The 25,404-nt window shown below is 37.6% G+C and overlaps 1 long non-coding RNA gene across 1 annotated transcript; it reads left to right on the top strand.

The window, feature by feature from the left end:
- Positions 1-1,756: 1,756 nt before the first annotated feature.
- On the top strand, positions 1,757-24,998 carry LOC137656954 (uncharacterized). Its single transcript, XR_011047057.1, has 3 exons — positions 1,757-1,877; positions 6,508-6,633; positions 24,689-24,998. It is a non-coding gene; the product is annotated as an uncharacterized lncRNA (long non-coding RNA).
- The last annotated feature ends 406 nt before the right edge of the window (positions 24,999-25,404 follow it).

Below are 25,404 nucleotides of genomic sequence, written 5' to 3'. Positions count from 1 at the left end.
TATATATATGTATGTATATATATACATATATATACATATATATATACATACATATATATATATATATATACATATATACATATATATGTGTATATATATATATATATATATATATATATATATATATATATATATATATATATATATATATATATATATATATATATATATATATATAAACTGTATATATGTATTTATGTGTGTCTGTCAAACCAAACATACTCTTCTATTAAAAGACTGAAAATAATTTTGTGTCTCATCTACATCATTACACACGTGGATTTCCTTCTATCATGACGGCCACATGAAAATATTTTAACTCGTTTTATTTCGTATCTATATGTAGCATAAAATACGAAGCCCAAAAGATAAATTTCCCCAGAAATTAATGTTGAAACTGAATGTTGCTTTCACTTAATGTTGAAACTGAATGTTGCTTTCACCTAAAGTTGAAACTGAATGTTGCTTTCCACTTAATGTTGAAACTGAATGTTGCTTTCACTTAATGTTGAAACTGAATGTTACTTTCACTTAATGTTGAAACTGAATGTTGCTTTCACTTAATGTTGAAACTGAATGTTGCTTTCACTTAATGTTGAAACTGAATGTTGCTTTCACCTAATGTTGACACTGAATGTTGCTTTCAATTAATGTTGAAACTGAATGTTGCTTTCACTTAATGTTGAAACTGAATGTTGCTTTCAATTAATGTTGAAACAATGTTGCTTTCAATTGATGTTGAAACTGAATGTTGCTTTCACTTGATGTTGAAACTGAATGTTGCTTTCACTTAATGTTGAAACTGAATGTTGCTTTCACTTAATGTTGAAACTGAATGTTGTTTTCACTTCATATCCGAAATCAAACTTAGGTGGGAAATCTTGCAGAATTTTTAGGAGCTCCCTCATATAACGACTAGAGAGAGAGAGAGAGAGAGAGAGAGAGAGAGAGAGAGAGAGAGAGAGAGAGAGAGAGAGAGAGAGAGAGGGGTTATTCAATTTTTTATAACAAGGTGGATTGTTATCCTATATTTTATTTTCCAGGACTTATTGCAAAAGAGATGGGATATGGATTGTTATCGTTGTGCACAGATATTGATGGGTATTCCCAGTATTTTTCTTCAATAGATAGGAAAAACTACCGTGTATCTATCTATCTATCGATATATCTTGCCCCCAACACACACACACACACACTCACATATATATATATATATATATATATATATATATATATATATATATATATATATATATATATGTACATATATATATATATATATATATATATATATATATATATATATATGTACATATATATATATATATATATATATATATATATATATACATATATATATATATATATATATATATATATATATATATATATATATATATATATGTACATATGTATATATATATATATATATATATATATATATACACACACATATATATATATATATATACATGTGTGTGTTTGAGGCCAAATAAATGTGCTAGTTCTCTATGGGCGTGTCCATGTATTTGTTTGCTTGCATAAAAATCTGAAAAAGAATTGGGAAAAAAATATCAGAAAAGTAGTTCATGATATTTCTACCCTTCTATCGTAAAACCAGCTGAATTAAATGTCATTTAATATATTTTTTTCTTGTCTTTATATCATGGTGCTCAAAAGGGAAACGCGATTAAGTAATGAATAAGAAGAAAAATTTTTTCCACGTTCCAATAATCCTCCCAAGTGAATTGTTCCGCGCTCGGGAGTGCCATTACACTATCGGTTGTTGTTGAAGGATCTTCGAGGAAGACAAAAACTGAAATATTTGTCATTTTTCCGACATTTTCGGTTATTAATCGTTCTGCATTTTTCCAAAGGTTGGTACCATTAATTTAGATACTATGTTAGGTATATTGAAATATATTCAGAGTGGCTTTCAAATGAAAAAAAATTGATAGATATGTACTTTGTAATGCTGGTAGGCCTAATCCGTTTAGAGCCGGTAGCCATAGGCCAAGGCATTTTACCGGAAGGTCCAAATCTTAAGTACTCCGTGGGACCAAGTGAACAATAGTTATAATAGTCTACATAACTTTGAAACTTGAGGCCTCTGGTTCAGATGATTCTTCAGTTTTTTTTTTTTTTTTTTTTTTTTTTTTTTTTTTTTTTTTTTTTTTTTCTTTTCGTATACCTACGGGAAGTATATATTTTTTTCGTAATATAAAACGAAATGGTGTCGGTTTAGTATGTGGCCTACCTTTCGAAAACGGCCTACGAAATTCTATGTTTCAGTATGTGGCCTAACCTTACCTTACCTTACCTTACCTACCAAGCCAGGTAAGCCACATACTAAACCAGAATAAAAAAGGTAAACCAGCACCAATGAAATTGTGACAGCTAGGATACTGGAATATTTTGGGTAATTATATACTTACATTCCTAACCAAATACATATTGTATTTTTTTTCCCTTTTTCCAATTTCTGACCATGAATTTTGAGCAATCCACCCATTCATGAGTTTTTCTACACCCCATTATAACAATTATAATTGGGATCATAGCGGGAAGTTGTTGTTTTGGGTCAGGAAAAGACCAAAAGTGTGTGATTTGCATCAATAGCATTGGTCAGAAATTTGATAATTACAAAAAAAACTTGTTGGAAAAAGATAAGAGAATGTATGTAGTTGGTTGGGAGTAGTGTAAACTTTCCAATTACTGTACTTGTCAAATACATTTTCTTATGGGGGAAATGTCTTTTACCTTTGAAGTACAATATAATGCTACTTATACAGTTTACGAAATAATTATTGAATGTTACCTTGCTAGGAAGTAAAGCTGGTTGGGTAGAAAAAGCAGGTTCGAGACTTATGTTAACTAAGGATACGGCAGTCTAAAGGGTGGTCGCACAGGGCCTACTCTAACCTAGTAGTTAAGGACACGGCTCCTAGGTTAGGTGGTGGTCTTGTGTTTGTTTCCCTATTAGAATGTGGATATGTCATAACTTTAAATTTTAGTATTATAGAAAAACACGGAAAAAACTTTAGCGTCGAGATGATATCGCGACGCGACCAGAGAACTTACTGAGGACCGAGACCCAAGCTAGCAAGCTGCCTGACACGGGCCTAGCCTCAGGGCACGTATCCTACCACCTGAGGTTAGACCTCACAGAAAACGGAAGTAGGTTAAACTACACAAAACTCTGGTCGGAAGAGAGGAGATTCCAGGTAACTCCTAAGAAAGTAGTTCTCGGTAAGTATGTTAGGAAAAATACAAATTACTTAAAATTTGGGATTTTCTTTGAAAATTCTTTATTTCCAATGCAAATAAATAGTTAATAAGATATACCCAAATATATTCTATTGTGATTGGTGTCGCCCAGTTGGAACCGAAGGTATTGTGTTGGGAAAATTTGCTGGCGAATCGATAAATGATGGTAAAACTAACCTTTTCAGCTCTATACATTATTTACTGGGACATGATAAATCCACAAAAAATTACATAAAATATTGGCATCCTATTCCCCTGAAATATTTCACTCTTGTTTACATTTTACAGACCACACATATCCGCTCCTGTTCTTACGTCTGCACATAACTAGTTACGTATTAACTAACTACGCATTAGCCCTCTTCTCACTTACTACCAATGGAATTACTCCTGTTAATTCATTTGTACGTAGCTGCTTCTCCTACCCTCCCCTACCATATACCGATGTTTACCATATTTGGTCATGTTTGTATGCTTGATTGTGACTTAAGCAGTTTTGTGACAAGCACCGTTTTCCTAAGAGGACTCCGCAGTCCATTTGTTCTTCCGTTACTTGTTGGTTGCGTGTTATGGAGCCTAACGTAACGAAGCGTAATGGCTGTCATTATAGTTATATGGATGCACCTAGTGTAATGAAGACCTTTTTAAAATCTCATTGTTATCCCTCAAACTTTAAAGTGTCATAAATACAATTCTACATCTTTTGAGGAAGACCAGCAATTTTTTATTGTAAATCGGCTGTGAAGATTGCTAAGACAAAAAACGACATAGGTGTCAATCATAAGGTAAGGAATTATTTGTGATTTAGTTTTAGAGTTTGTAAACTGGGTAGTGGGTCTGGTCTATGACCTGGGCAGGTTCATGACCTGTGAAAGGGGGTACATGGGCATGCCATGGCTAGGTCTGTGCCGGGGGTTCAGGAGGTCTTACCCCTCGCTTAGGTCTGTGATTTGGAAAGGGGGGTCCGAGGTCTGTACCTGGGAATTACTAGGTTTGTTAGGTTTTGTGGCCATTTATGAATCTTGAAAGTGTTAAATAGTCATGTGCTTTCCTGTTTTTATCCACCCAATGTCCAAGGTTCTCACCGGTGTACGTTGAGGTGGGAGGGATAATGGTAGAACGGTTTATTTGTGGGGGAAATAAAAGACAAATTTGTTGTAAGCACACTATTTTATGCAGGAAACAGTTGTTTTTTTATATTGGAAATGTAGTTCTGTGCACTATAATTTTACCAAAATCTTACACCCGGTCCATCCCAACCAACCACAAAGGTTCCAATTTTTGCTTTGCTGTGGTTCGCTTCACGTGCATTATTGCTCTTCGGTTCTGGCTAGAGGTACATTGATGTGCTGCACACGCCATTTATACGGTTTACTATTAAAGTATCATAATTACCTATAGTTTATCATCACAGCACTCAGAGTGTTTGCTCTGCCGCGGCTCACTTCACTTGTAAATAGACATTATTGTGGTAAAATTTCGATAGTGTCCCACCCAGTCATTTTTTTACAAAAATCATTTTTTTCAATTTTTTGCTGTTTAATTATGTTTGATGTTATTACCCTCTACAAAAGTATCGTTTTTGATTACCACCACATAATTCCTAACAATAATGGAGGAACCCCATGTGGGAATTCGAGTTTTGGGCGGGATAAAATGAAAACTAACAAGTTACGAAAGATGATAGCAACAGAAAAAAAAATAAAAAAATAAAAAATTTTCACACAAAATAAGAGGGTGAAAAATCACTGCCGCAGTTATCTCTTAACTTCTCAAGCACCGTTCTCTTTTGAATTTAGTTTTCTTGCATAAAAAGCTTTTTTTAACAGACTTCTCAATCTTTAATTGGATTGGATTTTTAAAGGGAAATAGACACAAGACCACCAGCTAACCTCACCTTCCCCACTTAACCTAACCTAGAAGCTGTATTCTTACCTACCAAAATCCCCCTCTACCCAGCTGTATTTTTAGCTTTCGGTGAAACTTGATCTACAATGACTTACCTTAAATCATAGTTTGAGTAATTAGCATTAGGTGTAAAAGCAGTGGCAATGGGTTACCTTCAATATAGCCTTATTCACAAAACTAGCCTTGTAATTCACTCGAAGAGAAATTGATCTGACACGTTTGTAGTTTAGTCTTTCTAATCTTACTGTGACACTGCCAATAATGTCCATCTATCATATGTTGGCTACATTTAATGCAATTGGCTGGAAACCCCTCAGGCACTTTATTTCTGTTGGAAGCACTACGTGATTATGTATAAATTTCATTTTTTTTTTTTCGTTATTGCTTAAAAATAGTTTAATAGCTTTGTATAGGGTAAATTCCCATATAGTACAGTTTGTATCCTTGACTAAACTTAAACCAAGCTTTATGATTTGAAAATGCACGGCCGACGACTGAAATGCATAGTCTAACGAATTCCAACCAGAACCAAACAAATGTTGTGATTATAATGTACAGTATCTTGATTCTGATTAGCCAATTCAGAGTAAAGAGCGGTTGAAACTGGAAAGAGAAACATTATTTTTCATGACATGCGCAGAGTGGGTCAAAGATAACCTTATCAGCAGAAGAAATTCTAGCCATAGTCTAATAGACAATAGTAATACATTAAGAGAAGCTACAGTACTTTCATACAAGAACGTGTGCGAAGATACTTGGAAGCACTTGATCGATTAAAATGCCAGCTAATGATTATCATACAAAAATAGTACAGATGCCAGAAATGAATATGAACAACCCATGCACAGTATCCACCATCAGTCTTTTAAAACCTATCTATGAATTTAGACAAAGAAATATTGTTCACATTTTACTTGATTGATACGTATGTTATGACCATGTGCTCCTGTTTAGTCATAGAGAAAATGAGAAAATTGGCCTGGTTAAAGGTGTCTGGTTTTAGTTCCAGTTCCATCAGAATAGGTACTCTCCAGAATGTCAGCCGGGCAAGTCCAATCCCCCCCTGTGGTGCCTAACCACAGCAGCGGCCTCCCCAGTTAACAGCTTAAACTCACGATCTCAGGCTGCGATTGATCTGCTGCCATGCGAATGCTAGGTGCTATGTAATATCGAATATTTGAAACATTGCATGCAATGTATTTAACTTAATAGGGTAAAGCCTAGAAACTGCATGCAAAATTTAATATTCTGGGATATTTCTTTAACTTAATATATTTATTTACACTATTTTAAATGATTTGCCTAACTAATGAACCTCTTTTTTTTTTCTAGATAAAAGATCCCTTCTGATACTGACATTACAAAGGGAAAACTGGGAAACCAAATTATTGATTGGTGAACACAGGAAATTAGTAAAATATAATAACAAATGAGGAAGATAAGAAGGTATCTCTACAGGTGAGTTTCGCTTGATGTATTGTCTTTTAAGTAATTTAAGTGAATAAAAAAATTTCAACGTTCACATATACTCAAAATAACCACCAAAATAATGTATAAGCATTATGTGGCACCACTCTTACCGATAATTATGATTTAGTCCTACATTAACATATACCTTTTGTCCTATAATTAAGAATAAGCTGGAATGGTAACTTAATCATTGATAAGGTAGCTACAGTAGTAACAATAGGTAGGGGAAGATAACGTACCTGACTAAGTCAAGCCACTTTGTCTTTGGTTACTTGCTTAAAGATTGTCTACCTAATTATGGTCCCCATTAGTTAACTGGGTTAAAGAATGTGTTACCACTATAATTCTCATGCTTTTCACTATCACTGTTGGAACGCTCTAATTTTGGTTTGTTATGATATTTCGTTTTTTGTTGTTCCCTCACTTTTGATCAGTGGAAATGCCCTGAAAGGTATAACAAGGGAAACTTTTCATTTTTAAATATAAAACTTACCCGCTGGTTATATAAGAATGGCTAAAGTCTCCTGACGCCCCGGCAGAAATTTCAAAATCTTGCGCAGCTTATCGCAGATATGCCAGGTGTATACTAGCGCCCTCGCGGTGCAACAGGTAGAACTATACGCACAAGCTTCAGATCTTTTTCTGATGCCATAGCTGGCTGTCATATTGGAAATTCTCTCTTGCTTTATTACTCTGTTTGGACGTTATTTTGGTGATGTACAACATTTTTTGAGTTTGGGCTATCGATTAATTGTTTTCTGTTTCATTTATTCTTGAAATCTTTTTTGTTTGGGGTTATATTTATTAATTTAACCTTTGTTTTATGTTGTCGGTCTTTCTCTTAACTTTTCACTATGGCCGACCCCTCCCCAGTAATTCGTAAGTGTGTTAGTGAAGGGTGTCGTACTCGACTCCCTAAAGGTTCTATAGACCCACACAATATTTGCATTAAATGTAGGGGAAAACCATGTTCTTTTGGGGATTGGTGTATTGAATGTTTTTCATCAACAGAAAATGAATGGGTATCATATGAACGTTATGTTAAGAGATTAGAGAAGGACAGGCTTAGGCGTAGTTCATCACGCTCTGTTGATTTAACCTTGCCTAATGTCAGTGATCCTATTTCTTCCTCCATAGTGGTAGATCAGCAACCGAAGGAACCTTCTTTGAAGGACATGTTTACGCTATGCAGGCTCTCGGTGAAAAAGTTGTCTTTAGCGGCGGATAGAAATCAGATTTTATCCGAAAACAAGGTACTGAAAAATTGTGACTGAAGGAAATGGGAAAAGTGTTTCGAATGTGTTCAGTGTTGTGGACGGTGCGTCTGCACGATCTTGTCGTTCTCCCAGCCTACGACCTCTTTCGAGCTCCCGAACCCATGGGAGAAGTAATGTCGTACGACAAAAGGGAATGAGAAGCTTCATCAATGGTACAGACGTCCCCTCGAACGTTCCTGCTGCCGTAGCACAGGTCGTTCACCCTCATCGTAGGAAAGATGAGGTTGCTACGTTATCAGCATCCTCCGATGAAGGTTCGGGTAGTGAAACCTGGCGTCACGCGTCCAGACCGCTCAAAAGATCGCACGCGGTTATTCAGCGTCACGAATCACCTGCACGACCAGGCTGTAGTACTTGGGATACTCCTGAGCGTTTCCATTCTCCCGACGCTTGTACGCCTGCGAAACGCTCGGACCACGGTGTATGTGTCGATGTGTTACAGTCCGATTCAGAGTTTTTGCCTGTTGCTGATGTTACTATTCATGCTCCGCCGCTTCCTTCAGACTGGCTTTCGTCACCCATAAAGCGTGGTGATAGTGATATCGATATCCCTTTAGAAAAGGAGTTGAATGTATTACAGACTAACGATCCTAAGGGGTCTATGCTTTTGGGCATCAAACAACAGTTCTCGTCGTTCATGCAGTCTTATCAACGTGCGGTTGGGCGTCAGACGTCAGACCAGTTGTCGCACAGGCGGCCTGTTGTCTCTAGTGCTGACGTGTTATCGCACAGGCGGTCTCCCATTCGCAGTGTTCAACAGCAGGTTGATTTAAATGAGTCATGGCAGAGAGTTGTTGCAAAACAAAAATCGACTTACGAACGCGACGAGGAGCGGCGGTGTCGACAAGTGGACGCAATGCGTTACCGTGACGGCTCTCGGCAGTTGACTGATGACGCGATGAAGCGTCAGCATCAACAGCAAGTGGACGGGACGACTATCACCAGTCTACTCATGACGGCATAGAGCGTCGGCGTCAACAGCAAGCGGACGCTAGGCATCCATGCGGCGACACACTGCAGTGGACGCCTGACACTGAGCATCGGTCCATTCAACAGGAAGCGGACACTAGGCGTCCACGTGACGACACACGGCAATTAACCATTGACGTCGATCGTCAACCCATCCATGGCATCACACATCAGTCAACCTCGACCTTCCGCTTCAGTTGGAGACTGTTCCCCAAGCGAAAGGCGCGTTTATTCGTAAATCTAGTGGACATCAAATAGAAACAATTATTGATCATGGCTAGCGGTCTCATTCAGACGTTGATCCTTCGGTTCAGGCTGCAGCAGCTGGCACTGCCAGAAGATGAACTTGAAGAGGATTCTGACATGGACGAACCATTAGAAGCCGTTTCTGAAGAGGAAGAAGACAAACATTATCAACATTCTGTTGATCTTAGGAAATTGATGTTAATTTTCACAGACCTTTTTCCTGAACATTTTACCCCTGTGGCTCCTCGTTTTCCTCCATCGGAATTTATCTTAGGGAAGGCAACTAAAGTGCCTATTTACACTAAGATGGTACTCTCAGGCTCTTCTAAACGAGCTTTGAAGTTAATGGCTTCCTGGATGGATTCAAAGAGAACTCTTGGCAAAACGGCCTTTGCTTTTCCGCCCGCAAGATTGGCCTCTAAATCCAGTGTTTGGTACGAGACTGGTGAAGTGCTAGGCTTGGGATTTCCTACTTCTACCCAGGGAGATTTCTCGAGTTTGGTGGATTCTTCTCGTCGTCTGGCCTTAAGAAAAACAAAGGTATGGTGGTCAATGACAGAGTTTGACCATTTACTTAAGGGTTTGTTCAGGGTCTTTGAAGTTCTAAATTATCTAGACTGGTCTTTGGGAGCCTTAAGGAAGAGGGTCTCCGAAATGAAAGGCACGGATACTAGTGGCCTTATTCAGTTGATGTCCTACATGGACAAAGGTGTGAGGGATGGCTCTAACGAGTTAACTGCTCTGTTCACAGCTGGAGTAATTAAGAAGAGGGCTACTATGTGTTCCTTTCTCTCGGCGGGAGTTTCTCCTTACCAGAAATCGGAGCTACTATTCGCTCCTTTGTCAGCTACTCTATTTCCACAAGAGTTGGTAGGGGAAGTTGCCACTGCTCTCACCCAGAAGGCCACTCATGACTTGGTGGCCAATACGGCCAGGAAAGTTCTACCTTCTGCTTTTTCATCTCGTAAACCTAAGGAAAGTTCTTCTGGGGTACGACCTTCTCAGTCCTTTCGTGGTAAACCTACCGGAAGGGGTTCTTTCAAACCAGACGGGAGAAAACCTAGGAGGAGAGGTACCAAGACTGGCTGAGGTAGAGTCTGACTGTCCTATCCCTCAGACAGCAGTAGGTACCAGGCTGAATTACTTCTGGAAGGCCTAGGAGAGGAATGGAGCGGACCCCTGGTCCGTCCAAGTGTTAAAGGAGGGTTACAAGATCCCATTCCTATCAATTCCTCCACTAGTCACAGATCCGGTGGATCTTTCGCCCAAATACAGGGAGGGACCGAAGAAGCAAGCCATTCGGCTTCAGATGTCTCTATTCCTAGAGAAACGAGCAATAGAGGAAGTGCAAGATTTAACATCTCCAGGGTTTTACAACCGACTTTTCTTACTTCCCAAGAGTTCGGGGGAATGGAGACCGGTTCTGAACGTAAGTGTTCTAAATGGTTACGTCCAGAACACGACGTTTACGATGGATACTCAGAAGACGGTTCTGGTGGCGGTAAGGAAGGGTGATTGGATGGTCTCATTAGACCTTCAAGACGCCTATTTCCATATTCCAATACATTCCAGCTGTAGACGTTATCTGAAATTCATGGACGGAAACAAGGTCTTCCAATTCAGAGCCCTATGTTTCGGTCTCAGCAAGGCTCCTCTATTATTCACCAAGATCAACCTTAGATGTCAGGATGCCTGAAAACTTTTAAATCAATCAATCACCAAGATCATGCTGAATGTAGCAAGCATGTTTCATTCGAGGAGAATCAGGGCCTCCCTGTACCTGGACGATTGGCTGATAAGAGCCGCCTCAGCCGATTACTGTTTGAAGGACCTGAGAATGACACTGGAATTAACCAAGGAACTGGGCCTCCTGGTGAGTTCGAAAAAATCGCAACTGACTCCATCCCAGGAGATTATTTATTTGGGGATGGAGATTCACAGTCGGAGTTTTCGGGCTTTTCCGTCGCCTGTGAGGATACAGTCAGCTCTCCAATAAATCCAAGCTTTTATGAAGAAGGACCTCAGTTCCGTAAGGAAATGGATGAGCCTTCTGGGGACACTCTCATCATTAGAGAAGTTCGTGACTCTGGGGAGGTTACATTCAGTTTCATCTCAATCGGCATTGGAAAAAAGGGGACAGTCTCGACAGGGAAAGCGTTCCCATCACGGACTCCATAAAGTCACATCTTCAGTGGTGGAACAGCGAACACAGACTGAAGAAAGGCTTGTCTTTACATCAGAAGAGCCCAGACCTCGTGTTGTGTTCCGACGCCTCAAACTCGGGGTGGGGGGCAACACTGGGGAAGAAGGAGCTCTCGGGAACGTGGACAGTGGAGCAAACAGCTCTCCACATAAACCAAAAGGAGCTTTTGGCAATACATTTGGCCCTCAAAGGCTTCGAAAAGCATATCCGGGGCAAAGTAGTCCAAATCAATGCGGACAGCACTACAGCTATGGCCTATATAACAAAACAAGGTGGGACCCACTCATGGACTCTGTACGAGATAGCAAGACCTCTTCTCATATGGGCAGAGGAAAGGAAAGTGACACTTTTGACTCTGTTTATTCAAGGGGTCAACAATGTGAGTGCAGACAGACTCAGCAGGAAGGGTCAGATTCTCCCCACAGAATGGATATTACACCAAGACGTCTGCAAAAGTCTGTGGCAGTTATGGGGTCGTCCTCTCGTGGATCTCTTTGCAACCGCAAAAACAAAGAGACTGGAGTGTTACTGCTCACCGGTACCGGATCCCGAAGCCATGCACATAGACGCTTCCCTAATGAATTGGTCGCACATGGAGGTTTATGCATCCCCCCCCCCCCGTTCAAGATTCTTTACAAGGTGTTACAGAAGTTAGTATCCCACGAAGAAACCAGGATGACACTGATAGCTCCGTTCTGGCCATCAAGGAGCTGGTTTCCAGAGGTACTGGAATGGATGGTAGATTTCCCGAGAAGCCTTCCCTTAAGACCAGATCTTCTCAGACAACCTCACTTGGCTCGAAACCACCTAAACCTCCGAGCTCTACGTCTGACTGCCTTCAGACTATCGAAAAACTTGTTAGAGCTAGAGGTCTTCCACCATCAAGGTGTATCAGTCCAAGTGGGAGTTGTTCAGAGAGTGGTGTAGGGCTAACGCGATTTCTTCATCCAGTGCCTCTCTAACGCAGATAACAGATTTCTTCCTAGACCTTAGAAATAAACATAACTTCTCTTCCTCTACAATCAAAGGTTACAGAAGTATGCTGGCTACGGTTTTTAGGCACAGGAACTTAGACCTCTCCAATAATAAAGATCTGCAAGACCTGCTTAAGTCTTTTGATACCACCAAGAAAAGACAATCGGCGTCTCTTGCCTGGAATTTGGATGTGGTGCTTCAATTCCTCATGAGTGACAGATTTGAGCCTTTACACTCAGCTTCTTTTAAGGATCTAACCTTGAAAATTTTGTTTCTGGTTAGTCTAGCCACTGCTAAAAGAGTAAGTGTAAGTTCACACTTTAAGCAGGAACATTGGTTTTCGGGATGGAAAAGCCAATTGTTCCTTACATTTAGGGTTTTTGGCCAAGAATGAGAATCCTACCCGCCCATGGCCCAAATCCTTCGAGATCCCTAATCTTTATGATGTGGTGGGAGACGAGTTGGAGAAGGTGCTCTGTCCGGTAAGAGCATTACGGCTATATGTGGACAGAACTAAGAGTCTGAGAGGTGACTCAGACGCTCTGTGGTGTGCAGTTCGAAAACCCTCACTGCCCATGTCAAAGAATGCCTTATCCTTTTTCATTAGGCTGTTAATTCAAGAAGCTCACGCCCAGTGTGATGAGGTGGATCAGAGGCTTCTCAAATTGAAAACACATGAAGTCAGAGCGGTAGCGACTTCAGTGGCTTTTAAACAGAATCGTTCTCTGCAAAGTTTGATGAACACGACCTTTTGGAGGAGTAAGTCCGTATTCGCATCTCATTATTTGAAACATGTTCAGACTCGCTATGAGGACTGTTATACGTTGGGTCCATTCGTGGCAGCGAATGCGATAGTAGGTGAGTGATCTACCACTACGTTTCCAATTTCCTAATACTGTACCCCTTTTCTATCTCTTGGAACTCGTAAAGTTATGGTTGTATGTGGAGATTGGTCGTCAGTCTTCCACAATCTTTTGTTTGGTCAGGTGGTCAATTTGTTCCTAGAGTGCGCCCGGAACAAGGGTATTAGTTGAGGTCCTGTCATGTTATAGGTGGTTGTACCGTTTGACAGCTCCTAGGGATCATCAGCCCCCTGAGTGGATCGCTGGATCTCCTAAGGATAGCGGACGAAATGAGGCAGAGTATCATTGCTGTCAGCTTCCTTATCAGGTGAGAACCTCTTTAGTTATTTATGTAATGCTAAGTGAATTTCCAAATATGTAGCTGTCTCTGACCCGCCACCAAGGGGTGTCAATCAGCCATTCTTATATAACCAGCGGGTAAGTTTTATATTTAAAAATATTTTCATAATAAAATAAATTTTTGAATATACTTACCCGCTGGTTATTTAAGTTGAAAACCCACCCTTCTCCCCTCTAGAGACCATGGGGCATGGAAGTTCTGAAGCTTGTGGGTATAGTTCTACCTGTTGTACCGCGAGGGCGCTAGTGTATTGGCGTGCTACTGTATTAAGCACACATTTGAGTATGAGTTGTTTTCAGATGTATTTAAATGGATTAACTGAATACATCTTAATAGTTTTTAAGTTTTATTCTATAAAACAACAGAGTTAAACATCTCCATCACTGGAGGAAGCTGTGTTGGTCCAGATGACCAATTCTGGTGAAGTTTAGATATGAACTGAATAAATTATCGATATCACAGATATCGTATGCTTGGTTTAATTTAGCCACGTGACGGAATCGGAAGACACCTGCATCCGGTGACGTCACAAACTTTCACACGAGGAGACAATGTGTTGACGTTAAGAAAGAATGTCAATTTGCCGAGGTTTGCATTATACGTCCTGTTTACAATTTGAATGACTACAGCAAATCCCAGGGTTAGCTCTTCCAACCAACATGACATATTACGTCATTTGTTTTAAACATGTAATATTAACTATTCTAATCATTACTTAAGCTCGGCCAGCTATCTCAATTTTTTTTTACAAAAATTTAACAAGCCGAAACATGGTTATTAGGTGTGACTGGACATACGCATTATTCTTTGTTTAACTTTAGCCATAATCAACTGAGGACGAATGTCCAAATAGGCACATTAAAAAATAATAACAATAATGCATACAAAAAAGATATTACCAAAGCAAAAAGAAAAATGCATGATAAAACCAAGATCATATATATGGTACATTGCTAGCAAATGATTACATGGTACCAAAAAACAAAATAAATTCTGACTTACATATGATTCGGTAACTTGATAAAGAATAATTGTTACCTTTGTCAGAAACAAGATACTCAATTTTTAGTGCACAAACACGAATTCCTGGTACGTACACGTACCACGGTTTTGTACATATATATATTTATATATAGGGCTGATATATTTTATTAGATGCCCATAGATTCTGTTATATATTTTATTATTTTTTTTAATTTTTTTTTTCTCTTTTCTTTTTTAACATTCCGGCTTATATATTTTTATTAGATGCCGAGAGAAAAATGATTTATATCCTTTTTTATTTTATTTTTTAAATGTTGTTTTAAATGTATTTTTAACAATGCAAATGTAGAGAATTTCTTTAATTACATATTACTAGCGTACTAATCAGCTTTTCATACAAACATCTTCCCGACAAATTACTCCCTTAGCGAATGAGGTGGCCACTCAAACAGCTTTGAACTGGATTAAATAGGGGGTATTGTCAGGGCTATGCAACTCATTCCTTTTTAGCTGCTTGCTGTGCCGTAACCTACGCCAAACAAGGATGTTCACCGCGATAAATATCACCACCGTGAAACACAAACCAGCCAGTAGTATGGGGTGAAGAATTTCTTTATAAGTCGGTGACAGGTGGTCCTTTTCGGTAAGTTTCATCAACCGCTTTGCCACATTTCCGTTGTATGGGAGAGGAAGTGCTGGCATTGTAGAGGTCCACGTGAAGTTCGCGAAGTAGGCTCGTTCTCTGATGATTGTCCGTAGACCAGTCACCATGGAATTCGGGGAAGTCCCGATACAACCATCTGCTGCGACGAAGATGTGGGTGAAGGATATGGATCCGTCAGGGCATGATACATTGAAGCCGTCCTTGTCGTATCGTATCCACGAGCCATTATTCAGTCTGCAATTGAATTCTTTATTGTCAAAGGGATAAAGCCTATCCAGACAATTTTCACTTGTATGGGAGAGAGCACCGTCTAGCACTATACCTAACTCGCATGAATCCATTAAGTTTTTACGGAATTCAAATGAGTCAGCTGTACATATTTTTCTATCCATTGCGTCTGAACAGTGAGTTAATTGATTTAAGTCTTTAATGACCGTATATGTTTCCTTGTCTGGGGAAATCAATACGTGTCCTGTCAAACTGGATATTACTGGATTTGAGTGATTCGTCATGAAAGTCGGAAATGGTGATATCCTGTAAGATTGCCAGGCATCAGAAAAATCAAAGGGAATTGTAATCCTAATCTTGTTATTATCTACGTTTACTGTAATTAGGCTGTAATAAAATTCTAACCTATGTTCGTCTAACAAAGGAACATAGCCTAGTTTATCCCTTCCGTTCTCCAGGACTAATTTTAAGTAACGTATAGGCAACAAATGGGGCGACAATACACCTTTAGTTGCTAACGTGATAGCTTCTACATAATCCTTGGATTTCTCAATGAAATGTGCAATTCTGTTATGTATGTGATCTATCTTTGAATCATAATACGTTAATGTTGCCAACAAATCCTGTACTTCCATAATTTGAACGATATTATCTGAATGTTCATTTAACAAATCCATAATTTTATTGATTGAAGCTAACTGATCCCTTAGTTCTGACATAATCAATTCATCTTTATGAGTCAAGAACTCAATTTTCTTATTTTGATTACTAATTTTAAGACGATTGGAAATTCCTAAACCTAAACTTGCAACAGACCCAAAGATGCTTAATGCAGCATAAATGAACGGATTCCGTCTTTCTTTATGTTCGTGTCCTACAGTCCACATCAAAAGGTCATAAGCCAAAGATCCTGTCTCGCCAGTCTTATTTTTCAAGTCATCAGATAGCATCTCTGCAACTTTTAATGTTGATCCAAGCAAACTCTTAGTAGTCAAATGAAAATGTCTTCTATGCAACTCATCCAATGATGCAGAAAACCTTGAAATGGCGGTTCTTAAGCTAGTGACATCATTCTCTTGAAGAAAAATTGCTTGCATATGCACTTCGACAATTACGTTGGTTGATGTAATAAAAATGTCTTCTTGTCTTTCAACTATATTGCCATATTTAAAATATATATTTTTAGTCTTAGAACTCATCCCATACGAGAAAAATGTCTGAGCGAACAATATCACTCCCAACAACAAAAAATTCATCTTGGAAACCTGTAACGAGAAAAAATATATGTAATTACTCCTGTATTAAAAAGAAAACTTTTAATCACACAAAACAGAACAGAATTTTCCCTCACTTCTTTTCCTCTCTTTTCTTTTTAATTTCTTATGTGAGACAATGGTACTATTCTCTCATCCGTGGGTTGGGCTACGTTTTGAATTCTAAACCTATTGGCCGTTAATGTTTCCAAAATGTTAAATGGGCCTTCAAACTTAGGTGTTAATTTATAGTTGAGCCCTTTTCTGACATTGATTTGAATATAGATGTTATCACCCACGGTATATGTTTTAGTTGGTTTCGCTATTTTATCATGATTCCTTTTCATTATGATTTGTGATTCTTCTAAATTCTTTCGAAGGATATCATATCGACTTATACTTGCATTTATACATTCTTTTAAAGGATTTGATAGATTAGTTGTAGGCGTTAATACATGGAAAGGTGTTCTAACTGGGGTACCATACAATGCTTCATGCGGTGACATTTTAATTGATATATGATATGAATGATTCAGAGTACTCAGTGCCGCCGGTATTGCAATATCCCAGTTGGGGTCTGATCCCCCTAGTGTTACCCTCAATATATTTAATATCTTCCTATTTGCTCTTTCCACTAGCCCATTCGACTCTGGGTGATATATCATGGTATTAATCTTCTTTATGTTGAGGAATTCACACAATGAGGTAAGAAAGTGATTATTAAATTCACCACCCGAGTCTGAGATTATCATGTGTGGAATTCCATGTTTACAAATGTAACACTCGTAAAACATCTATAATTACTAAGAGGTGCTTATTTCCTCTGTCTGACTCGTAAAATCCTGTTAACAAATCTAAATGTATTCTTTCAAAGGGTTGATTGGGCACAGGATAAGCTCCTAGGCTGACAGGTGTTTTCGTATGCCCTTTGTTTTCCTGACGTGCGACAATTAGCTATGTGTCTTTTTATATCTGTAAGCATTGTATGCCAATAAAACAATGATTTGGCTTTCTGTGACATTAATGAGAACCCAGGGTGTCCATGTAATGGATTTGAATGCAACCAATTCAGGACAGTGGAAATAAGTGAGATTGGTACTACTACCTGGTCGTTAGTTACATGTGGTGTATTGCGGGTTTTCCTTGTCACAGTCCTACACAGAATATTATCTTTGATTATATAATTCTGCTGCTTATACTTTATATATTCCTTTTCTTTATGATTGCCTTTCAAAGCATTTATAATTGTTTCTATTTTCTGATCTTTTCTTTGCTCAGTCTGTAACAATTCAGCGCTCCAGCCTAAATCTTCTTGTTCAGATATTGTTTTTACAATAGGCATGGATGTTGATATATCTATTAATTCAGCTAAAGGCTCCGTACAAGATGACACGGGGTTGCGTGATAATGCATCCGCAATGATATTTGCTTTCCCAGGTAAATACCCGATTCTTGCGCCAAAATCTTGAATGATCAAATGCCACCGAGTTCGTTTAGGGCTGTGATTGAAGCCTTTAAAGAACTCTGTTAGTGGTTTATGGTCAGTAAGAACCTTAACGGGATAACCGTAAATTATGAACTTAAAATGCACTAGCGAATTAACAATAGCTAGTCCTTCCTTGTCTATTACTGCATACTTACTTTCGGAAGTTCTCAATTTTCGAGAATAGAAAGCTATCGGGAAAAACTGTTTATCATATTGCTGAAGCAATACCCCTCCTACTCCTAAGTCTGAGGCGTCTGTTGCAATGAAGAATTCCTTACCGAAGTCAGGAAATTTTAAGATGGGAGAACTACACAGTTCATCTTTCAAAGTATTAAACGCCTGTTGATGTTGCTCAGACCATATGAAATCTACGCCCTTCTTCGTAAGATCAGTTAAAGGAGCGGCTATTATTGAATAGTTGCGTATAAAACGCCTGTAATATCCACTACAACCCAGAAATTGCTGTATTCCCTTGACATTAGTAGGTATGGGAAAATTACGTATAGCCGACACCTTATCATGGACTACTTTAAGACCTTGGCTTGACACCATGAAACCCAAATATATTAATTCTGTTTTGAAAAATTCACACTTACTAATCTTTACCCTTAAGTTATGTTGTCTTAATCTCTGTAGTACTAGTTCTAACTTACGTAGATGTTCTTCTAAGGTGTTGGAAAAGATTACAAGATCATCCATATAGGCATGCAATATATCCCCTAACAAGTCTCCAAACACTATGTTAATCATTCTTGTAAATGTTATAGGAGCACAACGTAAACCAAAAGGCATCCGCAAAAATTCATAATGTCCCCTGGCTGTGCTGAAGGCTGTGTATGGGATACTATCTTCTTCTAATGATATCTGGTGAAAGCCTTTAAGTAAGTCCAAACTGGTAAAATATTTATTCTGACCTAACAAAGACAAAATATCGTCAGTACATGGCACTGGGAATCGATCAGGGATCGTTTCCTCGTTTAGACGACGAAAGTCGACGCAGATACGCCATGTTCGATCTTTTTTCGGTACAACTATTAAAGGAAAATTATAAGGGCTATTTGATTTTCTAATGACTCCTTCCTCTAACATTTTACCTACTTCATCATTTATTTCATTCTGGAATTTCATAGGGAGTCTGTACGAGGGTACATATATAATTTTTTTCTTGTCTTTTAACCTTATTTGATGCTCGATCACATCTGTTTTTCCTAAGGATCCATCCGTAGTGGAAAAAACATCTTGATATTTAGTTAAAAGTTCAAAAATTTTCTGCTGAATTTCTTCGTCTTGAATGTCCTTACTGATTTTATTTTTAATAGATCGCAAAAGGGATTCATCCGCAACTGATTGAGAGTGATTGATTTCAGCAACGGTAAGAATACGATGTTTATAAACTTCTACATCCAAGATGTGTTGATTTTTGTGAATTACTAAAGTGTTATTTAAATGATTACAGACTTCGATATTACATTGCTGATGTGAGCCTACTGTATAAATAGCTTGTGTGACAGACAATCCGTTAGTTTTCAAAGTATCGGAAAGGATTAATATTTCAGATCCCGGTAGTGTTTTCTTTATTTGCACTATTAAATTCGAAGGTATGTTTGGTTCGATATATTGCGTGCAAGATGATATTACGGGTGAACGAGAATTCTGCTGGGTCGCGTATATTATTTCTTTATTAGTGAGACAAGTTATTGGTTCTTCAACGTACGTTACGGTTACATTTGTCGTCTCCTTTTTATCCAAAACTGACTTTAAGGTATTAGAAGACTTATAGAATTTCCCTTTGATATACACGCCGTGCTTGGCAGGAGCTAAGATAATGTTTTGATTTCCCATAGATGGGTATCCTATAATTACAGCTGGATACATATTAATGTTTTTTACAACAACAAATGTATCGGCAAACGTGCGATTACCGACTCTGAACTGAATATGAGTTATGCCTATGACGTTTAATTCATTATTTCCTATACCTGAAAGTCTAATTCCTGATTTTTCAATCGGAAAGTTCGGAAACAACAAATGATGCGTCTTCAAATCCATAATATTACGTGGACTACCAGAGTCAAAAAATAACGTAAAGGATTTGTGTTCTAAATTTACAGCATATAAGGTTGGCCGTAACTCATTTTGGCTTATTATTGTATGAATTCGTTGCAAATCTACGGGAGCATGCACTGTTTTACTTAATTCGGCCGTGTGTTTCATAGGAAAATCTATTGTCTCACAATTATCTGATAAAACATTAAATTGATTATTCAATACTATTGATGTTGACATGAATGACCTTGACCCAACATCACTCTCTTCCCCTCTAGAGTTAACTATGTGGTATTTGCTTTGCTCTGCACATTCTGAAAATTAGACTGACTTTGCGAGGTCTGGTTTGACGGCCCAGGCTCAGCGATATTTGAAGAAGTGTTTGTTTGTTTCGGACTCTGAACTGCATTGACATTTTGTTGTTTCTTCTTATTGTTAAAATGAGGATTTTTCTTTTTATTTCCATATGGAACTGACTGTGGAATTGACTGTGTATTTCTAGGATATTGTTGTGTCTTACGCGCGTAACATTGACTATAAGAATGTGATGCTGTGTTGTGAACTGAGCAAAATTTCGTTCTACAGTCTGCGCTTATGTGACCTTGACGTTTGCAGTTGTAACACGTCACTCCCGCTACTGGACTGTTAATTACGTTCACTGTTTGTGGTTTTGTTTCATTCTTAGCAAAAACTTGAGTTAACACGGGATCGAGATCTGGACACTTGGACATGTGTTTCTTTATCTGTTTATAGACATCCAATTCCGTACTTGCAGGCATTAACTTCTTATCAAAGCACCGCACTAAAGCTTCAGGCAACATAAGTGTCATGCAAGTTAAATACATTAATCGTAAAAAATCTTTCACGGAGATATTATCGTTAGTAACCCAAGTGGAATTACCTAAAATGTCCTGATATTCGTTAAGCCTATCAGCTATGAGAGCTGCTCTCTCAATAAGATTAAGCCGATTCATAGTGGCTTGATTAAGTGTATTTCGTAACGTTAACACTACATCCAAGGCTTCCTCACCCCCATAAATCGCGCGTAACCTAACTTTGAAATCATCCCAAGTAACTGCTTCCTGAAATGAAACACCTCTTAAATACGCACTCGCATCCCCCTTAGAAAAATCTATAAAACTTTTAGCTTCTTGTAATTGTACAAAAGGATCTACGATTTGTTTGGCATTTAAATGGGCATCAACGGATGAAATCCATGACTCCACATTTTGTGGCAAGAACCCGTTGACCCGACCTTGAAAAGGAAGGATTGCTGACCTGGCATTTACAAGCGTCACAATTGGAGGAGGATTAGCCTGGCCTACACCACTAGGTCCAGGGGTAGGGCTGACAGGAGGAGCCATGACTGCTGTATTTTTTTTTCTATCTCTTTGACCCCTTTCAATTCTATCAAAATATCTATATGAGTACAGACGCCCACTGCGTAAACGCATATGTATAATAAAATTCCCCCAACAATGTTACTAATCCCAAAACATTTCCCCCAAGAGTTTCTGAAAGAAAAAGGAATTAGCACAAAGAAAGAAAAATTCTAAATGAGAATTCGGAGTTTCTTATAACAAAGTTCAGGAATTCACTCACCCCAGTAATAATTGACTAACGACTTGTGATAACTACACTTCACTGCCCAAACTGAAATGAATACAAAATATCTGTACTTAGCTTATATATGAAGTCGACACGTCCTCTCTCTCTCTCTCTCTCTTGATGTGTTGTTAGCGATGTCTCGTTCTAGTTTCTTGTTGAATGTAGTTCTTCCTGGATATGTCTTGCAATTGTTGAACGCCAGTCCTTGGGTTTCCTAGGATGTTGATTGAAGATTCAGGTTGTATACTAACATATGCTGATGTTAGCTTTTCCGTTGGACATAGTCAAAATTGTAGATTCTTGTAGATAATGTTGAGTTCTTGAAGATCTTTCTCAGGTTTTACAGCTTTTATTTTGAAGTCTTGAAGATCTTTCTCTGGTTTTACAGCTTTTATGTTGAAGTCTTGAAGATATTTCTCTGGTTTTACAGCTATTATTTTGAAGTCTTGAAGATTTTTCTCTAATTCTTAGAGTTTAACCGCTGTCTTAGAGTTTAACCGCTGTCTTAGAGTTTAATCGCTGTCTTAGAGTTTAATCGCTGCCACCATTTATTGGCGTGCTACTGTATTAAGCACACATTTGAGTATGAGTTGTTTTCAGATGTATTTAAATGGATTAACTGAATACATCTTAATAGTTTTTAAGTTTTATTCTATAAAACAACAGAGTTAAACATCTCCATCACTGGAGGAAGCTGTGTTGGTCCAGATGACCAATTCTGGTGAAGTTTAGATATGAACTGAATAAATTATCGATATCACAGATATCGTATGCTTGGTTTAATTTAGCCACGTGACGGAATCGGAAGACACCTGCATCCGGTGACGTCACAAACTTTCACACGAGGAGACCATGTGTTGACATTAAGAAAGAATGTCAATTTGCCGAGGTTTGCATTATACGTCCTGTTTACAATTTGAATGACTACAGCAAATCCCAGGGTTAGCTCTTCCAACCAACATGACATATTACGTCATTTGTTTTAAACATGTAATATTAACTATTCTAATCATTACAAGTGTACACCTGGCATATCTGCGAGAAGCTGCACGAGATTTTGAAATTTCTGCCGGGGCGTCAGGAGACTTTAGCCATTCTTATATAACCAGTGGGTAAGTATATTCAAAAATTAATTTTATTATGAAAATATAATTTTTTGGTATCTTTAGTGTTGAGTACCTTTATGAGGTACCTGGACTGAGACCATTGTAACAGTTGCATCTGTTATACAGGAGGCAGGTGACCAGTCCCTGTCGCGATCAAGCACTTGTACCTTCATGGGGGTGGGGAAGATTGGGATGATTAGTCTGTATATTATCTGGCTGTGAACCTGTTAGGCCCTCAAAATTGTAGGCTCCAGGAACCTTATGCTTATGCTGAAGGGATACAAAAAGATTTTATACTGTTTACATGAATACATAAACAAAATAGAGTAAATACTGTGAATCATGACTAAGTGAAGCAGTAACGTAACTGCAGGCAGCCAGAAGCTGAGAAGTTTTTATTTCTTTATTAATATACAGATCCCAGTAATTGAAAAGGTTCTTAACATGCTTATCTTGGTAGTGCTTTAATTTCTTTTCTGTTCGTCAAATGGTCTTTGCTCAACTGTGGATCACTACGCTCATAAATAAACATTACTTCATTGCTCTTCTGTTCTGGCAAGTGGTACATTGATATGTTGTGCATGCCATTCGCTTGGGTCATTATTAAAGTATCATAATTGCGTATTATTTATATCACATCCCTCAAGTGGTTCTGTTTCCTTCCATCTATCTTTGTCTCTGGATTTATAATATACTTTTAAATGAATGTTTTCAAGTTTTGAAAAAAAAGCAGAAAAGTCTTTGCAGTTGGTTATTTAATTCTAATACTATTTAGACCGTACGTTGTTTAGGCAGTAAGACGTTTTGACCGCTTGCCAGTGGATATTACGGCATTAATGACTTTTGGTCAAAATGACTAGGACACTTCGGCGGCTCCAACCCTAGGAAAAACAATTTAAGAATATTATTATTATTATTATTATTATTATTATTATTATTATTATATCGTGTGCACGTAAGTTCAGTACGTTCCCGCCTTGTGCTTGAGATGAATTGCCATAATCAGGAACATCTTCCTAGAGAATATAATTTGGTAGAATGATTTATTCAGTGATAAATGATTTATTGAGTATCTGTTGGAGAAGATTGTAGAGATTAATTGAAGGATTAGGGGAGCTCCTCGTTGTTGTTGTTATTATTATTATTATTATTATTATTATTATTATTATTGTTATTACTTACTAAGCTATAACCCTAGTTGTAAAAGCAGGATGGTATAAGACCAGGGGCTCTAACAGGAAAAACACCCCAGTGAGGAAAGGAAACAAGGAAAAATAAAATATTTCAAGAACAGCAACAACGCCAAAATAAATATTTGCTATATAAACTATAAAAACTTTAACAAAAACAAGAAGAGCAATAAAACAGAAGAGTGCTCGAGTGTACCCTCAAGTTGGTGGATTACCAGAAGCAAGTCATTTGATTATTATAAGTATTTCCTTGTCATAATTTAGGACGTATTACTTTTCCACTTTACAAAGATATACATTATAACATTTTCTTTTAAGAAAGTCATGAACATGTCTAGTTTGTCATTGTTTCCACTATTTTACATCTAATGCATTAGAATACGTATATATATATATATATATATATATATATATATATATATATATATATATATATATATATATATATATATATAGATAGATAGATAGATAGATAGATAGATAGATATAGATATCATATAGAATATTTTACTAAAAACGGTCTTAATATGGAAATACACAGGAAAGTATTTACGTAAGTAAGACTGATATATATGTAAAACTAACATTGTTTACTTAATTTTCAGACTTGAATCGTCAAAAGAGGAGGAGAATTATAGAAAGCCACTTGCTCAAAACAGAAAATGAAACTGATAATGTATAATATGAAGCTTAACAGCGAAAACAATCCCAAAAAGTTCCTGAGGAAGAAACATTAAATTTCTGATTCCAAAAGGAGCACCGTAGAGTTTCAACTGAAGCGGACAATCTATCATCAAACTTTTCAGGAGTATTAAAAGATTATTTAGGAAATATCATTAGAGTACTGCAAATATCTTGAAATGCTCAACTGACCAGATTTAGAGGTTATGTGTCAGGATGGTCAATCCATTTATATCCCATAGGTTCACAGAAATCCTTGACTGAAAATAAAAAAAATCAGTGAAGTTATAGTAAATAAGTAGGTTAATATAAATTATATTGCCAGATTAATTCAATTTTATCAGTGTCTTTATTTCTTAAAGCCATGAATTCAAATGTTAAAGCCATCAACTTTTACTCAGTCTTGTAGCTAGTATTTTATTGACTTAATCTTTACAAAGTCAGGGAATATAAAGATACTTTCTGTTAGTTTTTAATTTTATGCATCTTCAAGTTAAAAAATACAATGATAGTTTATTCTAGTAATTCTAAATACTCAAAATTTAACTTAGAAATTGGGTCCAGATCAACATTTATGAGCGAGTTTGACTTTCTAATTAAGATTCAGATACAATTTCCTTACATTCACAATAATTCGTTA

The sequence above is a fragment of the Palaemon carinicauda genome, chromosome 18 (genome assembly GCF_036898095.1).
Source record: "Palaemon carinicauda isolate YSFRI2023 chromosome 18, ASM3689809v2, whole genome shotgun sequence".
NCBI lineage: Eukaryota > Metazoa > Arthropoda > Malacostraca > Decapoda > Palaemonidae > Palaemon > Palaemon carinicauda.
Note: the sequence above shows the minus strand (reverse complement) of the source record. Positions and strands in the feature narration are given on the sequence as shown.